We start from the raw sequence: 10,661 nt of genomic DNA on the forward strand, positions 1-10,661 counted from the left end.
GCAGCTAGAGATGGAAGAGGCTTCACCGGTCACTGGGTCCCTGTTCTCTACAAGTGCCAAGCCCAGCCAATGCATCATATTGTAACACTGCTTCCCTTCTGTGGTGCCTTTCACCCATGCATCTGGAGCACCTTCCACAGAGTAAACTGCCCACACAGAAGGCAAATATCCCCATTTTGCGGATGGGAAAACTGAGGCACCAAGGGGTAGCAACTTGTCCAGGATCACACAAGATGGTAACAGAACTGGGGGTGGAATCCTGGCTCCTAGCCACATGCCCTGATCACAAGTACACTTGAAACATGAACTGCTACTCAGACTAGAGTGGGAACCGAGGGTAGCACTCACTTATCTCGGATGCCAGAGGCCCGGTGGTGCCCAATGCCTATTTTAAACGGAGCCTGAAAGCAGCCAGTAATTTTCCCAAGCTGCATACTGCTCTTTTCCACGCTGCACAGAAGAACTCATCATTATACACAAGTAGCCAGCACTAGTAACAAAAAGCCCTCCTGGCACTACTTCTGGAAGATGCAACACTCTTCCATGGTTGGAAGGTCAAGTGCAACCCTGCATTTCTGCCAAGAACCATCTCTTTCCACAAGCCGCGGCACTGGTGACAAGCTAATTGAGCGTTTGAGGCAGATGGGCATGTGGGATTATGGACACCCGACATTTAGATAAACTACAAAACTGGGAAGGCTGATACTTAACCACCCACCCCATCCTAATTCCCAGCAGGAAATTCTCCCATTGGAATCTTTCCCTGAACCTCTCCGGTGATCCCATTCCGCCGACACAGAAATGTAGAGAAGGCCAAACACTGGCCTGCCTCTAGGGCACGTCTGCTCAGCTGTAAGGAAGTGATGGTAAAGTTAAACATGATCCATGCTGGGCTATCACAAATGGAATGCTTTGTTATAAGGACAGCCCTATAAATAGACTCTGGTCCTGTCAACTCCCAAGCCAGGCACTGCAGCACAGAGGCAGAAGCCTTGATGGTTCTCAGAATGAGAAGGAGGGAGACATTGTTTAGCAAACCCTCCAGAAGTGGGCCCCATAAATAAATCCATCTTTGGCATCAGTATAAAGCTAGCAAGGGGCCTGCCTCTGGCAATGACAGAAGCCTGCTAGAGGAGCAGCATGCAAGCTTCAGGCTTTGCACCTGAAAGTTGTGTGATCTCATGAGCAATTAAGTGGGTGGATAAAATAAAAACAATCCCAAGAGCTTTCAAGCTGGCCATCTGCACCCTGTTTCGCAGCAGGAGGGCCTCACTGCAAGGGTCGAGGGACCACTGACTTCTGCACAGAACAAAGACCCTCTCCCACAGCCTGAAAGCAAACGGAACTTTTATCAGTCGGCCTCAGCACTGAATGCCAGTGCCCCAGAGAGGCGCCTTTATGCACTGTTCAGACAAAGAGCAACAGATTTCAGCACCCTGCCACAGCAGAGAGACTGCGCCAAGCTACACAGGGAGGTGGAAGGCATGGCAGGAACAGGCCTTTCAGAGACGGTCTGAAAACAGAAAGCTAGCCACCATTCACTCCCCACTCCCACCAGCCAAACCCTAGTTTGCTTTGCCATGCATCTGGATTATCAAAGGCATTTGGCTTGTGGGGGTGCAGCAAAGGGCTAAGCATATTGCTAGCGAGGAGCACCATGGCGACAGCCCTCTTCACGGAGCAGGCACAGGCCACGGATACACGAGGTCCCCTATTACGTCCCATCAGCGTGCCTGAGTCAGGCTACAGGAATCCTCTGTAGGGGGGAAGATGGTCCATTCTCCCCCTTAGCTTCGCCGCTGACGTGGCCACTGAGAGGGGTCTCTCAGCGACAACAGCGGTGGGGAATGTGTGTGACATAGACACTGGCCACACAGGAAACAGATGGGGACAGGACCTCGGAGGCCCCCGAATAGATTCATACTCAAACATTAGCAAAGCCTCTCCTTTCCCCAGCTCCCATGTGAAGCCTTGATGCACGAGTGGCTGGATCCAAGTCAGTAAGCTCGGCAGGCCAAGGGCTGTCTCTTCACGGGTGTTTGTACAGCACCTAGCACAATGGGGATCTTTGGGCACTGCTGTAAAAGTAAGTAACAGACTCAGACGAGACCATCCTCTCACCTGACCTCCTGCACATCGCAGGCCACAGAATCTCGCCCACCCACTCCTGTAATAGACTCGGAACCTCTGGCTGAGGGACTGACGTCCTCCAATCATGATTTAATAATACCGATGATAACGAGTGATAAATACCAGTAATTCCCGACAACTGTTCTTCACATTTTGAATGGTCAAGAGACATGGATGTTAGAGGATTAAGGGCAAATCCCCAGAGGCAAACCCCTTACCCAGACAAGGAGGGGAAAAGAGCGGCAGCAGTGGGAATGCACAATAGTTACCAGCCACATTCACTGCTTTGATCCACTCCCACCCCTCACCCAGTAGCCCCAGGTGGAAGATAGAGGATGTTTTATAGCAAAAGCAAAGGAGATTGTGTCTCTCCGTGCAGGGCCAGCTCTAACTTTTTTGCTGCCCCAAGCAGCAAAAAAAGCGCCGCGCCCCTTGCCGCCGGAGCCCAAACCCCCCCCCCCCCCCCGGAGCCCGCCCCGCCCCCCCCCGCCGAGCGCCGCGCCGCCGCAGCCCCCCCCCCCCCCCGCCGAGCACCGCGCTGCCGGAGCCACGCCCCCGCCCCCCACCCCCCCAAGATTGGCCGCCCCTTACCAGGTGCCGCCCCAAGCATGTGCTTGGTTGCCTGGTGCCTGGAGCCGGCCCTGTCTCCATGTCAGGGTTTCAGAGCACAGGGCATTTGCAACATTTTACAGGTGAAAAGAGAAAAACTAAAGGTGTTTTAGTCCAGGCACGTTCCTCTCTTTAGGTTTTCAAATCACCAGGTTGAATATTTACTTGGGATCAAACATGTGAACCGAGTTTGAGGGCTGATTCCCAGCCAGGTCACAGAGAGTTCAGTGTCAGAGTCACAGTGGAGAAGGCCCCATTGGCAATCCCCAGGATAGCTCCCCACAGCACAACCAGCTATTGTCCCCACCGAGCAGAGAGGAATCCGACTAGCCCCAGTCTCCCAGAACCCTGTCCCCAGTCTGATTTACAAGCAAGAAGCAAACACAATGGGGAAGGAACCCCGCTCTGGCGGACAGACACAGGATGGCCTGTGCTCCGGGGAACAGAAATGAGGCTCATTCTGGGAACTATTATTTTAATAGCCCCTAACGGTGTGCTGGGCACTTGGCAGGACTCACAGACAGGCTCCAACGAGCTCACAGTCTCAAAAGCAACCCCACTTTCCATGGATCTGCTCAGCACGACCATGTCTAATAATAAAGGCTAAGGCAAGTATTCCACACCCATGATATACTGTGTCCGTCATCTCTAGCATACCGACTTCCTGCATCAGACAGAACTTAATCCATCTTGCCTAAGACTTTACAAAGTGACCTGGGAAACTGGGATTAGAACCCAGGCAATCCCAATTTCAATTCTTGTCCTCAGAACTATGGCTCTCCCCAGCAGGCCGTAGCAAAGCTGTTCCTTACAGAGCTGGGAAGGACAAGCGAATTAGGGTCTCAAGTGAGGGTGCACAGAAGATAAACCCTCCTTAGCAGCTAATAAGGGAGGGAGGGGGCTATGTTAGGAGACAGTATTAACCAGATGAGCAGCACTCCCCAGTGAAAAAACCAAGACATGCAAGTTACTGTATAATGGATGAAACTACTGGCATAGATTGCCTGGCCAGGATACACATGACTAGCTAGCTCAACCTGTGCTGTTCAGGGGCTGTTGTTCAGCTGACACTCCGATTTTGCTAGTTTTTTTACCTTGAGGTTTATATCTTCTCCACTAGATGCTAGGTAAGAACGCAGCCACAAGCAGTAACTCTGCGTGGTGGAAGAAATCACGCTTAGGCATATTTTTGCCGCAATTACAGACTGATTTATTTGGATGCTGCCAACCTGGTAGCTAGTGGAGAAGTTTAAAGGTGGTGTAAAGGTAGAGTGCTTTGCCCTACATCCTCCCACGGGTTTCCAGTCACTCCTAGAAGGGAGCTATTTGGGAAAAGCAGGAAATCTCTTATGTAGAAAAATCATTAAAAAAGCAACAGTGGGTATAAAAAGAACCTCCTTCCTACCCCAAAGCCTCTACCAGCCAAAAAAGGAATTTAATAAAATCTAAAAATGATGCCACCCCTCCCAAACCAAACCCCAACTCCAAGCAGCATTTTAACCCCATAAAGTTCACACCTGACTTTGCTATTGCTGTTGATTTTACATGGACAGTGCCCAGATACTCGAATGATGGGGAGGCAGTATGAAAGCCTAGAAGAAAAGGGTGGTTTCTAAACTGATGGCATCCCTGGACTCTGATACAGCTATAAAATATTACATGAAATAATGTCAACAACAAATATCACCCCCCGCCACACACACACACCCAAGGGGCTGCAGCCACAGATCCTTCCCACTCCTCTCACTGCCTTCCCACTTAGCTAATCTTCACCCAGCAGCCTCAACCCCCTGCTTCCCCATCTGTTTCCTGCAGTCTGGTCAGGTTTGTAGCCAGCCGGGCCAGGTGTAAGGGACAGTGTTGCATAGGATGGTCAGAGCTCTCAATCTGAATGATCAACTAGTGTCTATGTCAACTGGTCACAGAGAGCTGGAGCTGCCATTCCAATTCCAGATCCATAGGACATGGTGCTCGGACTTACGTGGTGCTCTTAGGTCCAGTCTCTGCTCCCTACCCCTTTGCACATATTCACTGACAGCCAGTCTCAGGTCCTATTTAAATCCAAGTTTCAATTCAAGGCTGAAAATATCAGCAGCAGAATAAGTAGGCAGAGAAATGTGAATTTCAAATTCGCTTCTCAAATGTGCAATGGAATCTAATTTTTAAATTGCATACATCTTTACAAATGGTTTGATTTAAAAAAAAAAACCACATGCCAATGCGGTCCATAATTCTAACAAGGGCCCTTTACTTTCCAGGTACTCGCACACTAAATTATCATTTCAATCTTAAGGGATCACAAACGTCTTGATACTCATTTTAATATTGCACAGAAGTGCTATAGTTTTCATAAATATACATGTAACACCTTTGCAAATACTGTACTAAATACACTTTGCATTTTCATCCAAGCGACTTTAACTTTACAAATGACGTTGCAGGAGGAAAGTATTTCCATTTTACAGGCAGAAAACTGGCTCAGAGAAGTCTGGTGAATGAGCAGTAGAACAAGGAATAGAACCCAGGAACCCTACTCTCATATAGCAGTGCAAGTGCTGTCATAGGGTAACGTCCCTGCAATTGCGGACTTTTGCAAACAACAGTTATCTGTGGACAATGAAGCCCGACAGTCCCATCTAATCTGATTTTAAACTCACACTTCCCTGCTCTCTTACTTTCCACGATGCTCTGCTAACAACTTTTGCAAAACTTCCGGGGGGGCGGGGGGGGGGGGGGGGGCGGGGAAGAAAATTCTCCTGCAGTTCCCTTCCAGGAAATTATTAAACTGTGCTAAAGCATTTCTTTAAAAAGTACATGCCATAGTTTGCAATTCCTAATATGCCTCTCTGGCAATCCATTTGTACCAATGATCGTCTCTGTAGGGAAAGGACATAACTTCCGCCGATTAACACTTTACCTTCCTTTGGCACTTGTCATCTGAGGATCTCAGAGCATTTTACAACCATGAATCAAGCCTCACCAACCTCTTCCCATGAAGTAGGCATTACCCTCATTTTACATGTGGAAAAACTGAGGCACAGAATGGGAAGTGACTTGCCCAATGCCACTCTGCAAGTCAGTGGCAGAGCTGCAAAAAAGACTCAGGAATCTTGTCTCCAAGTGTAATAGAGCAGTGGTCCACAGACCCCTGGAGGTCCACAGACTATATCTAGGGGGTCCATGAAATGTTGAAAACCACTGTTTTGTGGTGGTAATAGCATGTGGTTCATGGACCCCTGAGGGTCCACCGACTATGTCTAAGATGTCCAAAGGGGTCTGCACCTCCATTCAATATTTTTAGGGATCCACAAATGAAAGAAGGGTGAGAACCACTGTTCTAGAGTGACCCCAAAGTCAATCCATTTCATGGTTCTGAGAGAGGAACTCTCTGGATGAAAGCAACTTTTGAAAGTGCAGGCCCAGAGCTACAGATGGGCAACGTATGATTGCTTGGAATCCCGACAACAAGCCAGTTCCTAAGGTGCCGAGAGCTACTGAGAAGTGTGTCCTGCAGGAGATGAAAGAGCAAAAGCAGGGCTTCACATCCACAAGGGAGCCAAAGCAAATGGCCAGACAACACACGCTACATCAGATCCCACACGGTGCTGCTGGTGCAGCCCCGGTTCAGAGATTTGCAGAGCAAAATGAAATCAATACACTGCAGCTGTGAACAAGGGACAAAAGAACCAAAATGTTATCTATTCCCAAGCACCACCCTTTCAGCATCTTCCTTCCCCCCATTTCCCCACTGGCCACCAGTGATCCACTCTGCCAGTTACCCAATCTGCAGCTGCCCCTGAAGTTAATGATAGCTGTTGCTTTTGTGATAAAAACAAACCTTGCACCTCTGTGGAAGAGGAGCCTTTCCAGAGCCTTCTCATTACAAAGAAAAAGCAATACAAGAGCTAAAAATGGCTCTCAACGCTCCCACGGTGTCAAGGCACTGCAAGCCTAATGCCATATAGACTGGCTAATAAATAAGACTCTGCATTTACAAAGCCTTTCATCCAAGGACCTCAAAATGCTTTATGATCATTAAGCCTCATAATTAATTAAGCCTGTGAATTAATGCCACAGATTAAGCAGTTAGTTCTAAGTGACAACAGGATTTGGCTCAAGAATTATAGCTTGAGCCACTAAGCAACAGTGACTGCAACATAATTAAGTTCGACATCGTCGCTGGAGAGATGGTATCCAAAAACTAGCACCGTGACAGTGAGTTGGAAAGGAGGGATTTCATAAGAGGAGAAAGCTAGTCTATGAGACTCTTCTGGCAGATGTGAGGACATTCAAATCCTTGGACCTGGTCTACACTACCAACTGATGGTGATATAACTACGTCGCTCAGGGGTGTGGAAAGTCCATGCCCATTATACCGACCTAACCACAGGTGTAGAAAGCACGATGCTGACAGGAGGCTTCTCCTGCCAACACAGCTACCATCTCAGGGAGGTGGAGTATTTATGCTGACGGCGTAGGCAGGGTCTTCACTAAGCGCTCCAGGGACGCAGCTGCAGCGCTCTAAGTGGAGTGCAGACAAGCCCTCAGACTCAGCGCAGAAGCTATTTGAGCAACCCTATGAGTCAGAGAAGGCACCCGCCGCCTAGGACTAGAGAGCAAGGCTCAAGCTGTTAGTCAGGCTAAGCAGGTGTCCTTCAGAGAATGGAAATCCATTCCTTTGGAGACAGCGGACTCCAGGTGACTGGGAGTCTGAAAACTTAAATTCTGCTCCCACTGCTGGCACTGAGCTGCCGTGTGACTGTTGGCAAGTCACCTCCCACCCCTCGCTGTGCCACTTCAGCAAAACGGGGATCATTATTTTCCTTTCCAAAGTACTTTGAGATCTACAGGTGAAAAGCTGCTGTCATTCATTATGTCTGTACAGTGCATAGCATCATAACTAGTGAACTGTTATTCTATGCCATGGCAGGCAGAGTGTCAGCTGGGAATTCGGGGGTTTAAAGTGGCATATGAAGAGCAAATCGCCAGACAGCTGCTTTTATTAAACACTTGCTAGCTAGACAGGGCCCACGAGCAGGGTCTGGGGGAAACCACCTGGGTAGGAATCCCAGTACCACCCAGGCTTGGGAGCAACCTCCAGCATAAACAAACCCAGGTCTAGATGAAGAGAACACCATTAAACCAGTAGCTAAGGCTTCTCTGGCCAGCGACAGTATTTGGCCATGAATATTTGTGCAATTTGTGGGCCACACCTTGGGACGTGCCGAGCATCTGCAGCCTGCACTAGCTTCATTTTCATGTGGGCCTGTGTCTCATCTGCTCACAGGATTTACACTTGCTACATTTCTTTCTCCCCCCCCCCCCCCCTTCAGAACCATCACTGTGCAAGTGTGCAGGGCAGCTGAACAAGATGCAAAACCACTGCCGCCCCCCCCAGTATGAGAGACAGCAAATACAAATGGTTAAGACCAGCCATGAAGGGGGCAGATGCATGGGAATGTGTAAGTTTTGCCCTGGAAGAGGGAAGCTTGTTAGGAGTGACCGTCTGCCTAGAGACAGGGGGTTCTCTCCGCATACCTCAACTCTCCATGGTAAAACTGCATAAACTCCCATTTTGTCATGTAAATGAGAACGCCGAGGCAGTGTTTTTTTGCTGGAGTACAATGCATTCAGTGAGCAGTATGAAATCTGCCTGCCATTATAAATTCAGCAGACTGGGAGGAATCACAGACTTTAACACACAAAAGCAGTGCCCCAGAGCCATTAAGACAGAGGTGCGATGGGAGAGCTCTGATAACTTCGCACCAGAACCCCCTCGCTATATACTCTCACACATGAAAAAACAGCCCCTTGTGAACTAACCAGCTCTTTTAGGAAGGGTTGTGTGTGTATGGGGTGCAACAGGAGTCAAGGTAAAAATCCATTTGGGGTTATTAGTGCTGAAATACACTTTGTTTATATATCTAGCGTAACAGCTGGCAAACACAACCAATTGACCAACAGCTGCCTGATGGGTGAGAACCCGTAATGTTTAGGAGGGCATGAAATTAACATGTCAATTTAAATCCTCTCCAAATGCTCTATTCAAAAAAAAGTGGGCCACTGGAATTGGACAGAGAGACAAAAAGAAGTTTCTTTACACAGCAGAGTTTGTATGATCTCCCCACGCACACACCCTGTTCTTAAAAAATAAAGTTAGGAATCTGAGAAAATTATAAATGGGTTTTGAGGGAAAAACGGTTGCTTTACAAAAGCCTTGAGGGGACACATTTGGCTGTCACCAAGTGGTGTGTTAATAAGCAGAGAAAGGCCATTAATCACCGCTACCTCACGCTCACTTTAAAAACCCTGAAAGATCTTCCTCCCTGAATCAGTTAAACGAAACGCCTCATAAAAAGCTAGCGAGCAAGTGGCAACACTAGATGAAGGACAATATATTCAGGCGGGGGGAGTCAACAATAGCCTGCACAGAACGAGATGGTCGCCTATTAATTTTGAGGGGACGAGGGATGTATTTCTCTTTTGCACAGAGCCAAGCAAAATTAAAAGAAAATATGGACCTCTATTTCCAGGACATTTCTACTAATTCAATACAATTCTTCTTCCGGCATTACCCAAACTGAGATCTCAGAACCTGCTGGACAATGCGTCCCATTAAAACATTTGCTGGGTGAGAAGGATTTGCTCAGACTTCCTTGTCAGTTTACCAGCTCACTCTCAAAAAAAGTCACAGCAGAAGCACAGCTTCATCCACAGTCCCCTCACGTTTATTCTCAAGCCTATGATCAAAATTTAACTCTGCGAGAAAATCACCAGCACCTGTTTTCTTGAGTGTCTTGTCTTCCCTAATGCAGCAAATGGACTTAAAATAGCAAAAATTAGTATCTGCTACTACTAAATAGCTAATTACAACTATGCAGTTTCATTTGCTATAAAAGGCTACACATCATATGCAAAGAGGTTTCTGTGCTCTTAAGTTCACTTGAAGAGATTTTAATTTAAAAAGGTAGAAGATAAATTTCCCTACTGTTTCTGGATTAAGGATTTTCTCTTTCCAAACTAAATAAAAGCCTGTTGCCACCACTCCGGTCTAGTCTACCCTGGTGAGTGCACATTTATAGATGCCAAGGCCAGAAGGAACCATTGTGATCATGTATTCGGACCTCTTGTATAAAACAGGCCAAGGAACTTCCTCGCAATAATACCTAGAGCAGATCTTTTAGAAAAAGATCGAATCTTGGTCTGAAAATTATCCATGATGGAGAATCCACCACAACCCTTGGTAAATTGTTCCAATAGTTACTCTCATTGTTAAAAATGTGTGCCTTATTTCCAGTCTAAAACTAATTAATAGTAGGTAATACACTTCCCACCTCCAAGCTAACATCTTTAAATGCACAGAGGAAGACATTATTTGATAAAGGGGACAGAAAAAAAAATATATGCAGAGTGTAGATTTATGAAAAAAACTTTCCTTTACCTAATCTCTGCAAATCCACAAATTTGCACTCACTGTCTAACATTAATTCTCTATCACACAAGTTACTTTAAATGCAATTAGGTTAATATTGGCTGTAGTGGCTTTTTGGTTCAACACTAAAAAGAGTATAATTAGAATATGACCACATGGCAGGCAGAGAGCTCAGACTGAAAACACTGATTCAAAGCATTAAACCTGTCAGCATGCTCCAGGGCCAGCCTTCTGGGGGAAAAACTGAATTGTCCAGCCACCCAAGTATTGCTTCTGGCCCGGGTTTCGGTAGCTGTGTCCAAGAAACGTGCAGAAATAGGCACTAATCTGTTTTACTATGGTATTTACTTCTGAAAGTAATTTAGCTCTTTGTAGACACTGCACAGAAAGCCTTAAACTGCAAAACACATTGTTACGCTGTGTCAGGATCTCAGCTTTTAACTGGGAAATCAAAAATGTCTAAATTGGAACTGCCAAATTAAAAACATCA

The sequence above is a fragment of the Emys orbicularis genome, chromosome 23 (assembly GCF_028017835.1).
Source record: "Emys orbicularis isolate rEmyOrb1 chromosome 23, rEmyOrb1.hap1, whole genome shotgun sequence".
NCBI classification, from domain to species: domain Eukaryota; kingdom Metazoa; phylum Chordata; order Testudines; family Emydidae; genus Emys; species Emys orbicularis.